We start from the raw sequence: 24,042 nt of genomic DNA, 5'->3' as shown, positions 1-24,042 counted from the left end.
ACTGATGGATCGTTTGCATTTGGACATGTGGTTGCAAGAAAAGTATTTGCTGAACGGGGTGGATGTCCGCCTGAGACTGAATCGTAGCAGTGCCGCTTTCCATTTGATGGCTGATAGTGACGGTTACAAAACCAAAATCCTAGAAGCCAGACTCTACGTACGCCGTGTGGAAGTGTTACCTAAAGTGGGAAACGACATCAGTCAGACGTTGAGCAGAACGACTGCCAAGTATCCCATACGACGCGTGGAAGTGAAAACCTTCACCATTCCCAAGGGACAGCGATCCATGATCGAAGATCATCTGTTCCAAGGACAGTTACCCAAACGTTTGATCGTTGGTATCGTCGAGAATACAGCCTTCAACGGAGCTGCCGAAAAAAATCCTTTCTACTTTCAACACTTTGGCGTGTCCAAAATCGAAGTCAGTCGCGATGGCAAGACCTTGTGTACCCGACCTTTCGAACCTGACTTTACCAAGAAGAATTACTTGAGATCGTACTTGTCCCTGTACGAAGCCACCGGACAGTTAGGAACCAATACCAGTCACGGTATTACGTACGAGGATTATGCAGGAGGCTACGCTTTGTGGGCTTTCGATTTCACTCCAGACCAAGGCAGCGACGAGGGACATTTCCACCCTATAAAATCCGGCCAGATTCGTGTGGAAATTCAGTTTAAAGACCGAGACCCTGATGAAACGGTGAACGTCATCCTGTATGCAGAATTCGATAATACCATAGAAATCAACAGTTTGAGAGAAGTCATCCTAGATTACTAGAAACCATGGAAGACTGTTATCCCTCTTTACCTAGTGGAGAAACTTTAAAGATGGAATGTGAGGAGACTGTGGAAAAAATGTTGTGTTTTGAAAAAAAATTGTTTGATGTTATGATGTTGGATTATTGTTAAAAATGTTAGAGTTGTTGTTTAGTGTTAAGTGATTTTTGAATAAAAAATGTTGTGTTTTGAAAAAAAATGCCTTTGTGGTTTGTTTAGCTATAAGAATGTTGGATTGATGCTCTTTCATTTCTTACTATCCCTCGCATGACACTCACTGAACGTTGCGGCTCGAAAACCGTGTGGGGGATGTTTTCCTTCACGTCCGCGCTTTGACTTTAAGAACCGGGTTGTTTCCAGTCTAACCATCCATTGTCGACTCATCCTCCTAAGAAGATGTGTTCCAAACTAGCTAAACTCAACGAAGCCTACGTGAATTTGCATAGGGTCAGACACAGTCTGATACCGAAGCCAGAAGAAATAGAGAATGTGAGAATGTTAAAAATCACTGAAGACCTGATAGAAGAGCTCTTCAGAGAAGAAATGAACAGGGAGAAAGAAGAATGGACGGAGAAGTACAGACTTCAGAGACAGCAGCAACAGCAGCAACAACAACAACAACAGCAGCAGCAACCTGAAGTTGACAGAGGCTTTGTCGATTGTCGGATCGACACCAAAGAGTTCTTCTTCTCTTTTCGAAGAAGCAGACCTATCGCCAGAAAGTCTATCCTCAGAGGACATCGCATGCTTAGAAACTAAAAAAAGAATGCCATAGCAAACAAAAAAACCAGCCCTTTTCAGGGCTACCCAATACTCTAGAAAAGAAATAACGATCGATTTGCCAATGTGTGTAGGTAGAGTAGTGTGAAAATAAACACTAACTCTTTTTTAAAAATGTGAGGGTATGTGTTTGTGTGTTTGTGTTTGTAAGTGCTTAAGTAAGTTGGTATGGATAGTAGATTAACATGATGTCTTTTTTTTTGGTGTTTGAGGTGTAAATTTGGGGTTAGATTGGATTGATTTGAGTATGTGGATAGTCTATTGAAGTGATTTATAAAAAATTTAAAAATAGTGATGGGTAGCATAAAAAAGTGAGTGAGTGTTTCTTTTTAGGTCCGCGCGTTGTTGTTTTTTGGTTATGATCTAGGTAAGATCAATTTTATGTTTTTAGGGGGATGTTTTCCATCACGTCCGCGCTTTCACTATAAATTGAAACTCGCTGGGCAGTCTAGCTACCCTTGTTGATTGTTCAACACAAGAATGAATAGCAGAAGAAGCAAACTTCTTGAACTCCAGATACATCTGGAATATGTCAGGCGCCTGTTAAATGAACTGGCCGCGGAGGCTATAGTAGAAGAGGAAAGAATGAAGAACGAAGAGGAGGAGAGAAGACAGAGGGAAGAGGAGGAAAAGAAACTAGAAGAGAGGATGTCGTACAATATTCCCGAGACAGAGGATTGGGGTGTTGAAGCGAATCATCCTCCCTCTGCGCTCCCCAGAAGAAAGGTGAAAGGAGACTGGGGAAGAAGATGCGTGTGTGGCGCCAGGCCAGGAAGGTGCAACCATTAGATAGGTGCATCTGGAGTTCAAAAAAAGCAGCCCTTTTAAGGGCTACCCAATACTCTAGAAAAGAAATAACTATCGATTTGCCAATGTGTGTGTGTGTGTGTGTGTGTGTGTAGGTAGAGTAGTGTGATTATAAACACTAACTCTTTTTTCATAGTGCGAGGGTATGTGTTTGTGTGTTGGTGCTTGTAAGAGCTAAGGTACGTTTGTGTGAATAGTAGATTATGGGTTTCTTTATTGTTTCTTAGCGTAGGTGAAGAGTATAGTTAGGGTTCTGTAAGCGCTCATGTACGATTGTGTGTATAGTAGATTATGGATTTTGTTTATTGTTTCTTAGCGTATGTGGAGAGTATAGTTAGGGTTTTGTAAGCGCTCACGTACGATTGTGTGGATAGTAGATTATGGATTTTGTTTATTGTTTCTTAGCGTATGTGGAGAGTATAGTTAGGGTTTTGTAAGCGCTCACGTAAGATTGTGTGGATAGTAGATTATGGATTTTGTTTATTGTTTCTTAGCGTATGTGGAGAGTATAGTTAGGGTTTTGTAAGCGCTCACGTACGATTGTGTGGATAGTAGATTATGGATTTTGTTTTTTGTTTCTTAGCGTATGTGGAGAGTATAGTTTGGGTTATGTAAGCGCTCACGTACGATTGTGTGGATAGTAGATTATGGATTTTGTTTATTGTTTCTTAGCGTATGTGGAGAGTATAATTAGGGTTTTATTATATGAAATGAAAAAGTAGGGGGATGTTTTCCTTCACGTCCGCGCTTTTCGTATAAGAACCCACAGTATTCGTCGTTCAAACCATTCTGCAAAGAATAAAAAAAGAAGATGGCTTCTAACCAAATGGACAAAATGGAAAAATTGCAAAACGTCCTCGACAATTTAGGAATGATAGAGCAAATGTTGGTTAACCTAAACGAGGATCACTATTCTTATAGTCCCCATCGAGTGAAGATGGAGATAAACAATTTACGAAAAATGAAGGTAATCATCAGTGATCTGTTGAAAGAAATAAAGGAGGAGAAGGAGGATGAAGAGGAAAGGATAAGGATGAGAGCATGGAATGAAAAAATTGAAAAAGAAGAAGAAAATGAAAAGAGGAAGAAAGAAGAGGAGGAAGAGAAGAAGAAAGAAGAGCAGGAGAAAGAAAAGAAAGAAAAGAAGAGAAAGAGTGTTGGAGATAAAATAAGAACTTGGTGGAGAAAAAGAAGAAACTAGAAGCAGAAGAAGAAGAAGAAAACCCAAAGGCCCTTTTCAGGGCCAGCCATATTTCTCGAAAAGAGATAGCCTTTCCATTGCCTACCCCTTTTTTAAAAAAAATTAGAAAAAAAAATAAAAAAAATCCCATGTTCAATTTCCCTTGACGCTATAAAGTCCCACCCTGTTTAAATTCCTTTGACGCTAAACCGTCCCACGATTTTTCTCCATGTTAATTTCCCTTGACGCTAATCTGACCCACGATTTTTCTCCATGTTAAATTTCCCTTGACGCTAATCTGACCCAGGGGTCTCTGTAATGCTAATTCCCATTGACGCTAATGTACCCCACCTTACTACTGATGACGTATGTTGTAACCTGCGAAGTGTTGCAGTGTCAACAGTTTCTGGTTGAATCACTGAAAATAATATTGCAATGATTGAATTCTGTATGCATTTCGATAAATGTCATTGTCCAAGAATTAATTTGGAGCACTAGTATTTCCAGAATATAGAATCACTTGAATTCAAAATTTGTTGAAGAAAATAAAATAACTAACCCAAACTAGACACAACATAAACAACTTGACGTCTCAAGTTTTAAGGCACGGCAGGCAATTCTTTCTCAATACATTAGTACTAAATCTAACTAAGACGCAAAACAGATTCTCGGATGAGGTTCAACCTTCTAGAAATGGACGTTTGTTACATACTAAATTAAAATTTAAAAATGTCAGGTCAAACAGAACTGAACTTAATTCTTATAAAAATTAAGTCCAATAAACAATATTACATTACATTAGAATGTAATGTAATAAAATAATAAATTAGAACATCAGACAAACAATTAAATTAAATCAAATATACATAACAATTTAAATGTGTACCCAAAAAGTCTTTAATGTTCATAAAGTTCGGCTTTTAAACATAACAAGGACGAGCACAATAAATATATATCACATTACAGTATCATTACCTTTTCACTATACATCAAACTCGGTGTCCCTAATTATAGCGAAGGAAAACTACTTATCAGCTCTGTATCGCACTTTGCTGATGGCCGGTGTACATTTTCATGCACTTCGCGATATGGTCATCTTAGATGGTCGCGAGATATGTCATATAGATACCACAAAACAATTATGTTCCTCATAACCCATCATAGACTCATGACTCATGTATTAATGTCTCCATCACTTTAAGGTCCTCTAACGTCATCCAAGTCAATCCCTCTCTCAGATATGTTTGATGTATATAAAGTTTTATTATTTGCAGCATGATCTTTTTCCAGATGACAAACGAGACATCGTGCGGCTATTCGGTGCAGTTTCTTTCTCGATTTGACTGATGCTCGGATTTTCAATGTAAATAGTTATCTGGATCTTTCTTGGCCTCAAGTCAAACCTCAATGGCCTCAAGTAAATACCTCAATGGCCTCAAGTCAATACCTCAATGACCTCAAGTCAATACATCAATGGCCTCAAGCCAATACCTCAATGGCCTCAAGTCAATACCTCAATGGTCTCAAGTCAATACCTCAATGGCCTCAAGTCAATATCTCAATGGCCTCAAGTCAATACTTAAATAGCCTCAAGTCAATACCTCAATGGCCTCAAGTCAATATCTCAGTGGCCTCAAGTCAATACTTAAATGGCCCCAAGTCAATACCTCAATGGCCTCAAGTCAATACCTCAATGGCTTCAAGTCAATACCTCAATGGTCTCAAGTCCATACCTCAATGGTCTCAAGTCAATACATCATTGGCCTCAAGTCAATACCTCAATGGCCTCAAGTCAATACTTAAATAGCCTCAAGTCAATACCTCAACGGCCTCAAGTCGATAGCTCAATGGCGTCAAGTCAAACCTCAATGGCCTCAAGTAAATACCTCAATGGCCTCAAGTCAATATCTCAGTGGCCTCAAGTCAATACTTAAATGGCCCCAAGTTAATACCTCAGTGGCCTCAAGTCAATACATCAATGGCTTCAAGTCAATACCTCAATGGTCTCAAGTCCATACCTCAATGGCCTCAAGTCAATACATCATTGGCCTCAAGTCAATACCTCAATGGCCTCAAGTCAATACTTAAATAGCCTCAAGTCAATACCTCAACGGCCTCAAGTCGATAGCTCAATGGCGTCAAGTCAATACCTCAATGGCCTCAAGTCAATACCTCAATGGCCTCAAGTCAATATCTCAATGGCCTCAAGTCAATACTTAAATAGCCTCAAGTCAATACCTCAATGGTCTCAAGTCAATACATCAATGGCCTCAAGTCAATACCTCAATGGTCTCAAGTCAATACCTCAGTGGCCTCAAGTCAGTACTTAAATGGTCTCAGGTCCATACTTCAATGGCCTCAAGTCAATACTTAAATGGTCTCAAGTCCATACCTCAATGGCCTCAAGTCAGTACTTAAATAGCAACAAGTCAATACCTCAATGGCCTCAAGTCAATATATCAATGGCCTCAGGGATATCTTCTTTCAAACCTTAACAGTCTTTAAAAATGTCGTGAAGTCAAGACGAGTCAGTGTATTCAGGGAAACACGAGTACCCCTTTTGGAGATAAGAAAGTAGAGGCCACAATGTCACCGAAAAGAGGGACGTATGAGATAGATTAAAGAAAGTGAGGTGGAATTTTTCCATCGTACCGTGTTGAAAGGTTCGTCATTGGATATTTGTCAATTAATAAAATAAACCTAAGAAAATCTGGGATTTAATATTATTTTAAACAAAACTCTGTCATTATAAACTGAACTGACAAAGATTATAAAATATAATAGCATGATAGTACACGCATATGTAGTTTCGAACAGTGGTTAGTACCTGTGTATCGTGTAATTCTCTGGAGGAGGACCTGATCAGGTCAAGTATGGGGTGGGGGTCCGAATTTCAAACGGTATCTGACTTACCTGGAAAGGGCACCAAAGCAAAAGTCTATGTGTCTCTTTAGTCAAAGTGAGTATCACAATCAGTAAACGTGCTCAATAATAAAACGATAATACAAGAATTCAAATGATAAGTGCAGGCCCGGCCCTAGGGCAAGGCGAACGAGGCAACCGCCTTGGGCCCTGCACTTTCAGGAAATCAACTCCGCAATACAATTTTTTTGCTTGGGGGCCCCGCTCATCGCTTGTTGCCTTTGGTCCCGCATGCTGCATTGGGCTCCGCACATCCTTGGGCAGGGACTGGATAAGTGACTGTAGGTTTGTGCGTTTACGCTTTACTTTTTAGAGGGGGATGGGTGGTCCGGAAGCCTTACACGTGACCCCCTCACCCCTTCACGGTCCGGCCCTGAAGAGAGAGAGAGAGAGAGAGAGAGAGAGAGAGAGATTTACAGCTGTCATCATTACTGCTTTGTAGGTATGCTTGAGCATGTTTACATAGTTTAACCGACAGGTAATTTACCTGTTTACACGTATATCTACCAGGTGAAGAACGGAATGTCCTACATTTATATGAGATATTAGGTTGTTCCATTATATAGAAGGAAGTGAAGGCAAACATGTACATGACAACTTCTCTCTGTTAATTTAAAAATCTTTATTGTTCCTGTAAAGAGGAATGATGTTTATTCAATCTACATGAAATAGCTTTGATTCAACAAGTTTTAGTATTTATTTGAGTCATTTTCATTTACCACAACAGATTCAACCTGCGTACCTTTCCCTGTGACTTATTTGCTAATACTGCAAGTAAACTTAAAAAGTGCATGTCACTGATTTATTATCTCATACTGACGTCGGATATCAACATTGACTTTTGTACAACAGTCGAGGTAAGTAGTTACTATGTTTCTTTCAAATTTCATGCAGTCGCAATCCTCATATAATGTTGGGTCCACGGTTGTCTAATCTATGGTTTAGCACCTGAAGGAATGGTTAACATACGATTTCAGTCATACCGTTTCCAACACAAAATCAGGCGTAAATCATGTTACCTAGGATAGTGTCCTCCATTTTCTTCGGTTTCCCAACAGTACTCCGATTTCCTCCACCTTAAAGTGGCGATCTCCTCAGTGTGGGCAGTGGTGACGGGCCATAACGAAGGAACCTTGAATAACATGAATTATAAAGAAAGAAATTCCTACAAGCCCCGAATAGCTTGGCTAATGTAATCCATACACGCCCCCGATAGCATGGTTATATTAATCCTTACATGCTCTGAACAGCACGGCGAATGTAATCCCCACACGCCCTGAATAACATTATTAAATTAATACCTTCACGCCCTATAAAGCTTGGTCAAAGTAATCCCTTCATGCCCATGATAGCATGCTTACAATACTCTATGCACGCCCTGAATAACAAATGTTAAGTAATTGGCTACACGCCCTGAATAGCATGGCTACACGCCCTGAATAGCATGGTTAAGTAATCACTACACGCTCTCAACAGCATGGTTAAATTAATCCCTACACGCCCTGAATAACATGATTAAATTAATACCTTCACGCCCTATAAAGCTTGGTCAAAGTAATCCCTTCATGCCCACGATAGCATGCTTACAATACTCTATGCACGCCCTGAATAACATATGTTAAGTAATTGGCTACACGCCCTGAATAGCATGGTTAAAGTAATCCCTACGCGCCCTGAATAGCACGGCTAAGTAATCACTACACGCTCTCAACAGCATGGTTAAAGTAATCCCTACACGCTCTGAATAGCATGGTTAAAGTAATATCTACACTCCCTATTTAGCTTGGTTAAGGTAATCGCTAAACGCCTGAATAGTATGGTAAAGTAAGCCCCACACCCTGATGAGCATGGTTAAGTAATTCCTTATAAGCCCTGAATAGCATGGTTAAAGTAATCCCTACACGCCCTATATAGTTTTGTTAAAGTTATCACTATACTCTCTGAATAGCTTGGTTGAAGTAATCCTTATAATCCCTGAATAGCATGGTTAATCTGCAGAATATGACACTCTACATCACCAGTTGTGTCAAGCGTCATTAAGAGTCAGGAGTGGGCTGCAGACAGCAACTCCTTGGTCAGAGACCTGAGGCACGGCCCATGTGGGAAGTAGCAGACAGAGACCTGAGGCATGGCCCATGTGGGAAGTAGCAGACAGAGACCTGGGGCACGGCCCATGTGGGAAGTAGCAGACAGAGACCTGGGGCACGGCCCATGTGGGAAGTAGCAGACAGAGACCTAGGGCACGGCCCATGTGGGAAGTAGCGGGCAGAGACCTGGGGCACGGCCCATGTGGGAAGTAGCGGGTAGAGACCTGGTCACGGCCCATGTGGGAAATAACGGGCAGAGACCTGGGGCATGACCCATGTGGGAAGTAGCGGGCAGAAACCTGGGGCACGGCCCATGTGGGAAGTAGCAGACAGAGACCTGGGGCACGGCCCATGTGGGAAGTAGCAGACAGAGACCTGGGGCACGGCCCATGTGGGAAGTAGCAGACAGAGACCTAGGGCACGGCCCATGTGGGAAGTAGCAGACAGAGACCTGGGGCACGGCCCATGTGGGAAGAAGCGGGCAGAGACCTGGTCACGGCCCATGTGGGAAATAACGGGCAGAGACCTGGGGCACGACCATGTGGGAAGTAGCGGGCAGAGACCTGGTCACGGCCCATGTGGGAAGTAGCGGGCAGAGTCCTGGTCACAGCCCATGTGGGAAATAACGGGCAGAGACCTGGGGTACGACCCATGTGGGAAGTAGCTGGCAGAGACCTGGTCACGGCCCATGTGGGAAGTAGCGGGCAGAGACATGGGGCACGGCCCATGTGGGAAGTAGCTGGCAGAGGGTAATTCGATTACAAGGCAACGTCACGTCACGATCAGTCTTTGCTTAGGAACTCAATGCACAAACGTGGAATTCACCGGAGGATTAAGATACCAACGAAATGTTAAAACTTAATGGCATGCATATTTCTTTTTAAGAATGCTTGAGAAAATTCATGATGTACATGTTAGCATGATCTCTGTACAAAATGCATGTCACGTGAATGATCGTGATTAACATTTATTACTCTCAATGCTGAGTCAAGTTTTATTAGGGAAGTACCCGACGTAAAGTTTCATTACGGAAGTACCTGAAGTAAAGTTTTATTACAGAAGTACCCGAAGTAACGTTTTATTATGGAAGTAACAGGATCATTAGGATTTATTATTGTAACGCATATCTGATGTAACCGCGCTTCATTTGTGGAATTAAACAAGCAAGAGTGTTTTCCCTACATAAATGTAAATGAATATGCCGACTACCGGCACTACTGACTATTTGTATGTCCACTCCGGCACTACTGACTGACACGCATGTCGACTCTCAGCATTAAAGGCTGACACGCATGCCGACTCCATGCAAACTGGCTGCATTGCGTGCCGACTCCTTGACTACCGACTGCCTTGCATGCCGACTCCTGGCACTGCTTCCTTGCATTAGAGTAGGGTTTTTTCTGCCATCGTGACCATATTCAGTAAAAAACAAAACTAGAAAGGGCTTGTTAATCAGGATCAAGCGACTTTGGAATCGTGACATAAAATAATACTTTCATGGTTTCTCCTGGTCCGATTTTCCTCTGACCCTTGCCACCCCATTTTTAATATTTGGACATTTGTGTTGGTGTAGGGTAAGAGTCCATTCCCTATCCATTCCCTATCGAAAAGTTGGAATTCACCGACATCATTTGGTGTCTGCAAGGAGAAGCCGCTTCCTAACCGGCCCAGCAAACTTGAAGGACCTTTCATCGAGATATACCTGCATGAAATCTATAGGAATATGATTTATTTTCTCAGAAATTGCGATCATAGCATTAGTCCTGTCTTTAATCCGCTGACAGACGAGATGAAAGTACATCGTTGCTGAAATTTGACATGGATCTGGCCATTTGCATTCTTAGTCACGTGACTATACAACTCTCGCTACCAACATGTCAATGACATCAGAGGTCATACAGTCACGTCATATAAACAATTAGCAATTTCTAGTGTTGGTGTAGGAAAACAAATCGAATATATAAATGAAAGTCACGTAATGTATATGGAAAAATGAAGAAAAAAAACCCAATAAACTTCTCAAAATATTTACTGTGAAAACAACGACCAAAAATATGTAAATGGTGCACGTGACACCAACACAAAAGTTGCTGACACGTGCTCGGTACTCCTTGAAAATGGTTTTCTCCACCCTGCTGAGATAGCGTTTTTGGTCCTTGTTCACATAATAAATATGTTGAGAATTAAGTGTGCATTATATTTATTATAAAGATGGTACTAACAGCTGCCTCGCTTGGCGCTCAGTATTAAGAGGTTAGTGTTAGGACTGGTTGGTCGCAGACATGTATCATGTCCCATTATCCTGACACAAGGCCATCCTGTCCTAACACTAACCCCTTAATGCTGAGCGCTAGCGAGGCAGCTGTTAGTAGCATTTGTATAAGTCTTTGGTATGACTCGGCCGTGGTTCGAAAACGCGACCGTCCGCATCCGAGGCGTACGCTCTAACTTCAAACCAGTAGACCACAGGAGTGGTAGTAATGAGTATAAGTTGCCCCTGAAATAGTTTTGCTATCTTATGTTGCTAGATCTTGCTTAAGCTATAGTATTTTCTTTTAGTCGAAGAGACGAAAGAGTCAAATTTGTATTTGATTATATATGTAATCAAAATGATTTTCAAAACCTAGACTCGAAACCCAGTCATTGAGCCGTTTCGTAGCAGCTTGTCCCTGGTGATTTTCCTCGTGTTATTGTTTCCAGCATCATTTTCATTGCCAAGAATACACCAAGACGTAATTGCCTACGTTGCTGCTCTTACTCCATCCTATAGCCGTTGTGTTCTCTTCGAAACGACGGTCTTCGGTGATTATTTCATGTTTGAATCCAAACATCACTTCCTTTTCTCTCCTTTACTTGCTTCTGCTCCTTTAGCTCCAATGCTTTTAACAGCTCTGATGCAGTGACGTGCTAAGGGTAAATGTTTTCCTGGGCGACGATGAAGGCCCAAATGGCGCCCAGGACAACCGCCCTGTCCCCTCCCCTTCCCCCCATATTACGAAACTGCTCTGATTGGTGAGTAGTATAGGGGGTAGGATTAGCGTCAATGGGAATTAGCATTAAAAACACCCCTGGGTCAGATTAGCGTCAAGGGAAATTTAACATGGAGAAAAATCGTGGGTCAGATTAGCGTCAAGGGAAATTAACATGGAGAAAAATCGTGGGTCGGTTTAGCGTCAAGGGGAATTGAACATGGGAATAGAGTGTGGGTCTATCTAGGGACTAGGGGAATTTAACATATGGAAATTGAACATGGTGGGTCTGTATAGCGTCAAGGGGAATTGAACATGGTGGGATTGTCTGGGGACAATGATGGTAGAGGGTCAAGCACAACAGAGACAGAAACATACATACACTAGTACAAGCGTGAGATTTATATATAAAGCATTACCAAGACCTGAAATCTTGCTGGGGTGTTCAAAAATTAGCATAATTGTAATGATGCTATAAATAGCTATAATCAAGGAAATGCTCAACGACAAAATGGATGTGACTAAAAGTAACGCTAAAATGACGAAATTGTCCCAGAATTTAAAGGAAAATAAACATATCCCCGAAAATTAAGTTACAATGGTTTAGACTAAAATGCATAAAATTAGTAACTACTTATAATATCAACTTCTGTGACGATCGTGAATAAATACCTATGTATCTATAATCAGCTGAAATTCCTATGAAATCCCACTATCTATTTATAGCTCCAACTTGTGGGTTTTTCCTTTGGAAAATCCCACTATCTTTTTATAGCCTCAGCTTGAGTGACGTTCCTGTTTATGAATTCTAGTATATATGTATAGCTACAAAATGTGGAAATCCCCAAGTCGATATTTATAGTCTCAAAATTTCCAGCGTCAGTGACGTCACTGTACTGAACACTAGGGATAAATATCAACAGTGTTGCAAGTCGCTGACCTGAATGCACGCTACTGCAGGTAGGTAGGTAGAGTGTATCTGATAGGGATAAAGTGAGTTTTATACGGACAAACAGAGACCAATAGACACACACAACGTACGCGCGCAGACACACACATACACACACAAACACACAAACACACACACACACACACACACAACGTACGCGCGCCGACATACTCACACACACACACATACTCACACACAAACACACACACACACAACGTACGCGCGCCGACATACTCACACACACACACATACTCACACACACACACACACACAGAAACACACAACGTACGCGCGCAGACATACTCACACACACACATAAACACACACACTATAAAATAGATAAAATTAGTAACTACTTACAATATCAACTTCTGTGACGATCGTGGATAAATACCTATGTATCTATAATCAGCTGAAATTCCTATGAAATCCCACTATCTATTTATAGCTCCAACTTGTGGGTTTTTCCTTCGGAAAATCCCACTATCTTTTTATAGCCTCAGCTTGAGTGACGTTCCTGTTTATGAATTCTAGTATATATGTATAGCTACAAAATGTGGAAATCGCCAAGTCGATATTTATAGTCTCAAAATTTCCAGCGTCAGTGACGTCACTGTACTGAACACTAGGGGATAAATGGCAACAGTGTTGCAAGTGGCTGACCTGAATACGCGCTACTGTAGGTAGGTAGGTAGGTAGAGTGTATCTGATAGGGATAAAGTGAGTTTTATAGGGACAAACAGAGACCAATACACACACACACACACACACACGCACACACACACACACACACACACACACACACACACAGAGAAGAGGAAAAAACAAACCCCAAATATACTATCCACACTCGGGAGGAAGAAAAAAAACAACCAAATATACGATCTACACAACGTACGCGAACACACACACACACACACACACACACACTATAAAATGGATAAAATTAGTAACTACTTACAATATCAACTTCTGTGACGATCGTGAATAAATGCCTATGTATCTATAATCAGCTGAAATTCCTATGAAATCCCACTATCTATTTATAGCTCCAACTTGTGGGTTTTTCCTTTGGAAAATCCCACTATCTTTTTATAGCCTCAGCTTGAGTGACGTTCCTGTTTATGAATTCTAGTATATATGTATAGCTATAAAATGTGGAAATCCCCAAGTCGATATTTATAGTCTCGAAATTTCCAGCGTCAGTGACGTCACTGTACTGAACACTAGGGATAAATATCAACAGTGTTGCAAGTGGCTGACCTGAATGCACGCTACTGCAGGTAGGTAGGTAGAGTGTATCTGATAGGGATAAAGTGAGTTTTATACGGACAAACAGAGACCAATACACACACCCACACAACGTACGCGCGCAGACATACGCACACACACACACACACACATACACACATACACACACACACGCAAACAGAGAGAAGAGGAAAAAACAAACCCCAAATATACTATCAACACAGAAGGGAGATGATACAAACCCCAAATAAACTATCCACACAAACGTACGCGAACGCATACAAACCCCAAATATACTATCAACACAGAAGGGAGATGATACAAACCCCAAATAAACTATCCACACAAACGTACGCGAACGCATACAAACCCCAAATATACTATCAACACAGAGTGAAGAAGTAAAAGTTTTTTGAAAGCACCTAAGCCCTCACCTGCAATGACCATCTCTGCCAAACACCTACACCCCACCCCACCCCACCCCCACTCCCAACACTACAAAACCCATTTAACCCGTTATTTTATGGCATCAGTGTGTGATTTAGGAAACATCAAGACACAAAATAATGGAGGAATAGACTGACTATTGTTTACCGACTTGCATGCCTAAAGAGCGTGCGTGAAGGAAAACATCCTTCCATTTCAATTCTAACTAAAACATGATCCAGAGGGATAGAGATAGGTGAAGGAGCACAATTTCATAAAGTGTGAGTAGAAAACAAAACACGCCATCCTTATTATACAGTGTCAAGACCAAGAGACACTTGCGTGTTCTTTCTGGTCTATTCTCTTTTAGAAGGTAGTATGAAATTTCACATCAGGGCCAACGCATCGGCTCACATTGTCAATTTTTCCATTTCCATGTCTTTACTGGCACAAGTTCTTCATCATCTTCAATTTCTTCTTCTTCTGAATCCCTCTTCTCTGTTTCGTCTTGTTTTTGTTTATTCTCTTTTCTCGTAGGGCACTCTGAATTCCAGTGTCCTTTTTCCTGTCAACGATATTAGGTATCTTGACTTTTGTCTCTCTTTCTTAGACGAAGCAGGTATTCTGGAGACAAATACCCATTTACCTTTGCAGATATAGCAAACTTCATTAGCACTTACACACTTTCGTATGACTCTCATCAAATCAACGACCAAAAGAGTAAGTTTTGTTGCCACTTTCGCATGTGAATTATGCTTTCGTATGACTTTTGGCAAATATTTGACCAGCAGGTCGATCTGTGCTGACTCTTCCATCTTTGATCGTTTGAGAGCGGAATGAATACTCTGACGCTAAGACACTCTCCTTATATACAGAGACCTGCTGCGTATGAAACCTAGTCAAATGTAATTTTGAAATAAGATGAAACGATTTCATTGAGGAAGTAAAAGGCAATGATGTACCGTATCGCCTCACACAAAACCTGAAGTGTTAGTTCAAATCCGTGTCAGCGATTTCGAAGACGACATAACTGGGCTTTAATCAATGCTCTCCATTTCTGCCACAAAACCACGAGTCCTGATTCACGCCAAAAGAAATTTCGTTCGGTCCATAAAAAATAGTTTCACATCTGAGAAACGCAAAAACGAACTTCCAGAAAACTGAGAACGACGGCTTACACCTACAACGTAAATGTATGAGTTCAAGTAGTGTGTAAAACTTAGTCAAATTAAATTTTTATAGTCAAGACGAAACGATCTCTTTTCGAAGAAGAAAGCAGACACCAAACGACAATGGCGATCCGTGTCACACAACACTTTTCAAAATGTGTATGATCAGAGGTTTATTTAGCGATCTGCACGGTTAAATTAAATGTTGATGTATTTTGCAATAAGACGGACACAATTTCCATGGGATCGCCCATGGTACGATTGTTCGTGCATTAGTTTAATTTTTAAAAATATTATTTTATATAAATCGCCTATAGGATAGACCCAGTAAAGCATGGCCATTCTCGTCACTGTCTGAATAGCTACTCAAGTCAATTCGAAGCGAACGCGGTAAGAAAATAAGTATAGCCAATGAAATGGCTTACAACGGGTGATGCATTGTTTTGTTCTAGGACTGTGTGGCATAATAATCCCTATGTTCTTGCGTTGTTACCATTACAGTGCAGACACTGAAATGTGAACTTACAAGCCCTCTTTGTGTGTGTGTGTTGTACCATTTCCTCTTACTACATCAAAATACTGAGCGTCACAGTATTGGTTCGCGTTTTCAAGCTGACCATTTTTTTATATCTCACTTAAACATTTCGACATAAACACTCACACTCACATCGGTAGAATCAGAACAGACGTGTTACAGTATTGAGGGGCATGTTATCTTTTTTTTTCAAACCAATAAATTTGGGGTTTGTATGAAGTAAAGAACCGAAAGTACAGTGAAACTCAAGGATGATGACCCAATCTGTCTGTCTATTGATGCATGTATTTACTTAAGAAGAAATATGACCTCTAAAACACAAAGAGATACGGCAAGCATGATTAGATTAAACACAACGATGTTTTTCCTTCACGCCTGTGTAATTTAGAGTTTCAATCGTCTTTGAACACAAACTTGGTCTCCTTTTGTAGGGCTTGAAATAATAAAAAAAGCTGAAAAATCTTAAGCACTTTGCTATAGATAATTTCATCAACAGACTAAACAACATAAATACCGTTACAACAATAGAAAGCCTTAAATCTTCTATCAAAAAGAAATGCATGAAAAAAATTAAAGATTAACGATAACTAACCAATGAAACCGAATTTAACAAAGGCAATGACATGTGAAGAAATGCCTCTCACCTTGGAAAGGTAGGCGAATGTACTCTGTCATGCACCATCAACTTGAAAAAAATTATAAACAGAGAGAAACCTGAATTCAAAATTCAGTTGTTTTTTTTTTTTTTCTTCAAAATTATTTCGTTTCTTTTTTTCTTTTTTTTGAAACTAATCTAAGCACTAATATAGAGTGGAAAAGGGAAAATGCACATACAAGCTTTGATATTTCTGAAAAAATGAGGGGATATTCCTAACGTTCATAACCACCTATATATGCTTGGACTTGTCTGTGACTTATCCACAAAACAAGATGTACATATTTCTGGTCAAGCTGCAAGTGTGTGCGTGTTTTTGAAAATGGTAAAAACTTGGATATACAATTTTCTCGTGACACTTATAAAGTGAAGAGTCTGTGCAAGTGTCAAAAGCCAAAGTCATATAAGTTTTGTATTTTGTACGGCTTGTAAAGATTTCCACTTTAGGAAATGTAAAGTATCACAAGTTATTATCACAAACAGAAGTGGAACATAGGGGCTTGCAAGAAAGAAAATAACCCAGACAGTTGGTGTCATCAAGAGTGCTAGAGACGGTACCCGAACTTGCTTGCTTGCTTACTTGAATTAAAGTGATTTTCGCTCTAATGGAGCATGTATCACTGGTTTAATAACGCACCGCGTGATTTTTAATTACTCCTGGGGAAGGAAAGAGAGCCTCATCCCCCAGGCTTTTATGTACTCACAGACTATTTTCAAATTTAGCCACTCAGGTGTAGGACTAGCTAGTCCTTAACAACCTGACTGAAAGGCTTTACACATGAGTGGGAATTGTCTCACCACACACTCATTTTTCTGTCCGAGCGTGGTAAAGGAGGAAAAAGGTGCTCAGCAAGACAGCCATGGATGTTAAGTACTCACCAAAACGCTAGCCCGTACTTATTTCAAATCAAGTCCTGTTTTTTGCTAATCGACAATAATAAGTACCAATAATGTGTTAACCACCTGTGCAATTAGTTCAAATCTAACGAGTCTGTTAAATTTCCTAACATATCTGTCTAATATTAGTACTTAGTGTACATAAAAATAGCCATACTGATCTTATTTAAATTATCATGTCTAAGAGACATATACCAGTTTGGTCACTGTTAGGTTTAAAAAGTTAAGTTTGTTGCAGTGTTCCAATGGGTCAAGTTTGTTTCGAGAATAGTTTAGTCAAGGAGGGATACCAAGCCAAATATGGTTCCCTAGTTAATAAAAAGCAATCTTTTGGAGCCCTAAAAAAGTCTGTTTTTTCTGTTGGAAGGTAACACGTCTCTCTTTTGCTTTCACGTTCTTTCCCGCACTCCTAGTCACATGATTCTTGATATCAGGAAATGCGTAGCCATGATGGGCGCTAATGTAAGCAGCGGCTTCTACCAGTTGACTGAGGGGGTATCCAGTGTAGGTTTGTCTGTAGAATTGGGGAAGAAGTCTGACCCCTAATCCCGATTGAGAAGGTCTTGGTTTAAAGGTGTCTAGAGATCTGTAGGCAACGTATTGTATGGCTCTAATAAACTGCCCTGCTATGTTGACGTCATACAATGCTTGATCTAGCCCCATTTCGGTGTAACCCCTCCTCCTCCTCAACCGCCTCAATTTCTTTTTCTGGTTCTGATACTAATTCTTCAGATAGTTTCAAATCCGCCGCTATGGTGTGCTGTTATTGTTGTTGTGGTTGTTATTTCAGCTGAGATTGCCTGTAGTATCGGAGTGAGAAAAGAACGTAGTGCCTCCGATAATTACATTTGAGTTTGCCATACCGTTTGTCTAAGATAATTGGACCTTTGTTTTGCCACCACTCTTTCCGGGACGGATTGTTTGTTAGGTATAGTCGACTGTTGGCTAGATGTTATTTGTGTTCTCGAGGTGGGTGGAGTGCTAACTGGCAGAAACCGTAAAGTGGGCAAACGACGTCAAAGAAGTCAAAGTACGTTGGAAAGGATATCCGACCAGTTATCATTCTTGGATCGACGCTTCGCACGTCATCGACTATAAAAAGAAGTGACCATCATTCCCTTTCACACAGATTCAGCTACTGCGATCACTCCTTTACCCAATTCTTCTCTGCAAGATTTACAAAAACAACCCTTGTGGGTGTAGTGTGGAGAACGTGTGCCTAAAACGCAAATCGTCTTTTTCTGCCAAATCTTCGTGGTGTATTGTGTCATCGGGGCAGCCATCGCCAATTTGAGTTTGCAACAAGGAGACAAACAATTGTGGACCATTGTATTGAGCAGTTACATCGATTACCTGCTTCCCAATCCCTCCCTGAAATTCTCCTCGAACGGGAACCACGGGAACCTTGTGTCCAGTGTCAGTGCCAGCCACCACTCCAACAACAACTCCATTTTGGGCGGAGACACTCCTCTGACTTCCAGTATCGCCTCGGAGAGCCACAAAACTCTGGAATTATGAGCAATAACAGCCAATTTTACTTAACCTTACCCAGTGACAGTTCCATGGAGGTGTTTCCCAACAACACGTTGTGCTGTTACACGGTCAAATTACCTCAGACCATCCAGTTAGATCACGAAGCCCATTGGGAAGTGGCTTTAGTGGAAATCATTCACCCAACACAAATCAAAAACATCACCGAAAAGCAAAACACTTTCGAGGTGGAAATCCTGAATGCCCAATTGGAGGAAGAAATCAACAAAATCGGGTTTTTAGGGGACACAAGAGCAGCCAGCAATCCAGCCTTCATTATCTACACCTTGAAAATTCCTTCAGGTTATTATTTTAGTGGTGAACATTTGGTGGACACTGATGCGGACAGGTTCAACTTCGCCTTTGGCAAAGCACTGAACAGAGCCAAAAAAAGTGTGAAGATTGAGTACCATAAAGTGGCTCATCGTCTCGTGATCAAATTTCAAGATACGGACACATTGTCCCTCAGGTTCAATGGTAGTTTGTTTGAAATTTTGGGTGGACATGCAGAAATGGTCGCAAACAATATGAGCCCCAAGATCAAAAGTAATATGGATTTTTACAGAGCTTTTGGAAACCCGGTAGAACTGAACCAAGGACTTAATTTGATCTTTGTGTATTCCGATGTGGTGGAGTACAACGTGGTGGGACACACCTCTGTGCCGTTACTGCGTGTCATTCCTTTCAAAGTGGATAGTACCACAAACAATGACCAGGAAGGTGCAAACACCTATCACGTACACCGTGAATTTGTACATCCTCACTATTTACCCGTCAGTAAGTCGTATTTAGACACTGTCAACATTGCTATAAAAGGAGATCTGGGACAAAATATTCCCTTCTCCAAAGGGAAAGTTACAGTGAAACTCCATTTTCGAAAACGGTTCTCTAACGAATTGTAAGTCAAGACAGCGACGAGTGACATTTTCACCCTATAAAATCCGGCCAGATGCGTGTTAAATTTCAGTTTGCAGAAAATCTACGCGCAGATAATACGGTGAACGTCCTCCTGTATGCTGAATTGGACAATACGATATAAGCCAACAGTTTGAGAGAAGTCATTCTACACTATTAGAAGTCATGGAAGACTTTTATCAATGTTTGTATAGTAGGGATTCTTTGGACATGGAATGTGAAGATCCTGAGGAAGGAGAACCCCAAGACAAAGACGAAGAAGTCATCATGATGAAGTCTAGATGGCCAGAACAAGAATCACATATAGTTTCCTGTTATGCTATAGTCTTGACAGAAAAAAAATTAAGGAATTGATCAGGAAAGATTGCTATGGATGTCATAACGATCATCCCAGTCAAATTCAACATGATAAATGCTAATGCTGAGTCAAGAAGAAAAATTGGACGAATATCTGGACGAAGCTTGGAGTCTCATCTCGGAAGAAGACGTGTTACAACAGTGGTATAAAGGCTTGCGTGAACATTATTGTCCTCCATTAACAACTCAAGAGATCCATCGCATCGAAGCTCTGTTGGATCAGAGTTGGGAGACAAGGCGAAGAAAACGGTTACTTGTCAGACATTTTCAAGCAGAAAGTCAGGATCGAATTGATGACTTAAGAAAAAAAAAACAAAAAATGGATACCTGAGAACTTTATTACCTTTTGAACCACAGTTCGTACACTGCTTCTTGGAATCCTGTCGTCTGTGCTAAAGATGAACTCCCTCATCGCAAACCTAAAGACCATCAAGCTTACGTGATCAACACGGACGACAGTCATCTCCCAGGAACCCACTGGGTAGCCGTCTACTTTCCTCAAGAAGGATGTGTGAAATATTTCGATTCGTACGGATTGCCCCTTTGGAAGACGATATCATCGACTTTATGAGAAGAAATGCTCAGACCACCCGATTCAATAATGTGAAATTACAAGGCACAGTTTCCTTGGTGTGCGGACAGTACTGTGTGTATTTTCTGCATCATCGCAGCCTGGGCTATTCCTTAGAACATTTAGTGACTCATTTTGATCCTCGTTCTTCTTCAAGAAACGATGTGAAAGTAGATTGATGGTTTTGTGACCAGTATGCTTATCTTTTGTCTCAAGCTAGGAAACGTAGTGTCCATCAATGGCCTGATGACTTCCAACAGTGGAAATCACAATTTCATTCACAACGTTGTCAGCCCTGTTTAAAGTAGAGTGTGAATTAAAAAAAACGTTTGGTATTTGAAAAAAATGTTTGATGTTATAGTGTTAGACTATTGTTAAAAAAATGTTAGAGTTGTTTGTTAGTATGAATAAAAAAATGTTGTGTTTTGAAGAAAAAAAATGCCTTTGTGGTTTGTTTGGCTATAGGAATGTTGAATTGATGCTCTTTGACTTCTTTCTATCCCTCCCATAACACTATTTGAACGTTCAGGCTCGAAAACCGTGTAGCAATGTTTTCCTTCACGTCCGCGCTTTGACAATACAAACGGGGAAGTCTCCAGTCTGCCCATCCATTGTTAACTTATCTTCCTACGAAGATGTGCTCAAGATTAGCCAAGTTGAACGAAGCCTATGTGATTTTGCATAGGGTCATGACAAGTCTGATACCGAGACCTGAAGAGATAGACAATATCATAATGTTGAAAGTCACTGAAGACCTGAAAGAAGAGCTCTTCAAGGAGGAATTCAAGAAGGAGAAAGAAGAATGGATGGAGAAGTACAGACTTCATAAACGGCAGAGAGAGCAGCAACAGCAGCAGCATGAACCTGACAGAGGCTTTGTCGATTGTCTTATCGACACCAAAGTGTTCTTCTTCTCTTTTCCGAAGAAGCAGACCTTATCCTATGAGAAAGCCTGTCGTCAGAGGAGGCCGCCATCTTATAACCTAAGCGATCGCCATAGCTTCAAGTTCCCAAAAAATTTCAGGGCTACCCCATACTCTCGAAAAGAAATAACATTCCATTGCCTATGATATGTTAGTCAGTTAGAAGAAAAAATACAGAAGTGAGTCTATCAGCACATGATTTCTTTATCTTGGTTAGAAAGTGTGACTCTAAGTTGTTCGTTTCCGTCGATTATCAAAATTTTAAAAATAGTAAGATTCTGTAAAAAAAGTGAGTGAATGTTTCTTTTAGGTCTGTGCTTTTTTTTCTTTTTTTTTTTTTTGTTGGTGATAATATGGATAATGTAAGTTCGGGTACAACGAAATCAAAAGAATTAGGCCCAGAACTCGGTGTGGAGGGAAGAAATATACGCAACAGTAGCGGGAGCAAGAAATGCAGACCTAGCCAGTTAGCATTGAGGCATTCTGCGTTTGACAATGCCTTTGATGTCGTACACGTCGTCTTTTTTGGTGACACGACTTGATTTGAAATAAGTACGGGCTAGCGTTTTGGTGAGTACTTAACATCCATGGCTGTCTTGCTGAGCACCTTTTTCCTCCTTTACCACGCTCGGACAGAAAAATGAGTGTGTGGTGAGACAATTCCCACTCATGTGTAAAGCCTTTCAGTCAGGTTGTTAAGGACTAGTTAGTCCTACACCTGAGTGGCTAAATTTAAAAATAGTCTGTGAGTACATAAAAGTCTGGGGGATGAGGCTCTCTTTCCTTCCCCAGGAGTAATTAAAAATCACGCGGTGCGTTATTAAACCAGTGATACATGCTCCATTAGAGCGAAAATCACTTTAATTCAAGTAAGCAAGCAAGCAAGTTCGGGTACCGTCTCTAGCACTCTTGATGACACCAACTGTCTGGGTTATTTTCTTTCTTGCAAGCCCCTATGTTCCACTTCTGTTTGTGATAATAACTTGTGATACTTTACATTTCCTAAAGTGGAAATCTTTACAAGCCGTACAAAATACAAAACTTATATGACTTTGGCTTTTGACACTTGCACAGACTCTTCACTTTATAAGTGTCACGAGAAAATTGTATATCCAAGTTTTTACCATTTTCAAAAACACGCACACACTTGCAGCTTGACCAGAAATATGTACATCTTGTTTTGTGGATAAGTCACAGACAAGTCCAAGCATATATAGGTGGTTATGAACGTTAGGAATATCCCCTCATTTTTTCAGAAATATCAAAGCTTGTATGTGCATTTTCCCTTTTCCACTCTATATTAGTGCTTAGATTAGTTCCAAAAAAAAGAAAAAAAGAAACGAAATAATTTTGAAGAAAAAAAAAAAAAACAACTGAATTTTGAATTCAGGTTTCTCTCTGTTTATAATTTTTTTCAAGTTGATGGTGCATGACAGAGTACATTCGCCTACCTTTCCAAGGTGAGAGGCATTTCTTCACATGTCATTGCCTTTGTTAAATTCGGTTTCATTGGTTAGTTATCGTTAATCTTTAATTTTTTTCATGCATTTCTTTTTGATAGAAGATTTAAGGCTTTCTATTGTTGTAACGGTATTTATGTTGTTTAGTCTGTTGATGAAATTATCTATAGCAAAGTGCTTAAGATTTTTCAGCTTTTTTTATTATTTCAAGCCCTACAAAAGGAGACCAAGTTTGTGTTCAAAGACGATTGAAACTCTAAATTACACAGGCGTGAAGGAAAAATATCGTTGTGTTTAATCTAATCATGTTTGCCGTATCTCTTTGTGTTTTAGAGGTCATATTTCTTCTTAAGTAAATACATGCATCAATAGACAGACAGATTGGGTCATCATCCTTGAGTTTCACTGTACTTTCGGTTCTTTACTTCATACAAACCCCAAATTTATTGGTTTGAAAAAAAAAGATAACATGCCCCTCAATACTGTAACACGTCTGTTCTGATTCTACCGATGTGAGTGTGAGTGTTTATGTCGAAATGTTTAAGTGAGATATAAAAAAATGGTCAGCTTGAAAACGCGAACCAATACTGTGACGCTCAGTATTTTGATGTGGTAAGAGGAAATGGTACAACACACACACACAAAGAGGGCTTGTAAGTTCACATTTCAGTGTCTGCACTGTAATGGTAACAACGCAAGAACATAGGGATTATTATGCCACACAGTCCTAGAACAAAACAATGCATCACCCGTTGTAAGCCATTTCATTGGCTATACTTATTTTCTTACCGCGTTCGCTTCGAATTGACTTGAGTAGCTATTCAGACAGTGACGAGAATGGCCATGCTTTACTGGGTCTATCCTATAGGCGATTTATATAAA

At 40.4% G+C, this 24,042-nt stretch overlaps 1 protein-coding gene across 1 annotated transcript in view; it reads left to right on the top strand.

Annotated features, from left to right (window-relative positions):
* The first annotated feature begins 7,072 nt into the window (after window positions 1–7,072).
* The window catches only part of LOC149791156 (amino acid transporter heavy chain SLC3A1-like), a 69,955-nt gene continuing 52,985 nt past the window's right edge, over window positions 7,073–24,042 (top strand). The window contains exon 1 of the mRNA XM_089969603.1: window positions 7,073–7,323. The gene's annotated coding sequence lies outside the window, so the exon portion shown is untranslated. The remainder of the gene's footprint in view (window positions 7,324–24,042) is intronic.

This window comes from Sinohyriopsis cumingii, chromosome 9 (genome assembly GCF_028554795.1).
Source record: "Sinohyriopsis cumingii isolate HCF-2022 chromosome 9, ASM2855479v2, whole genome shotgun sequence".
Classification (NCBI taxonomy): Eukaryota; Metazoa; Mollusca; class Bivalvia; order Unionida; family Unionidae; genus Sinohyriopsis; species Sinohyriopsis cumingii.
This window is presented reverse-complemented; position numbering and strand designations above follow the sequence as displayed.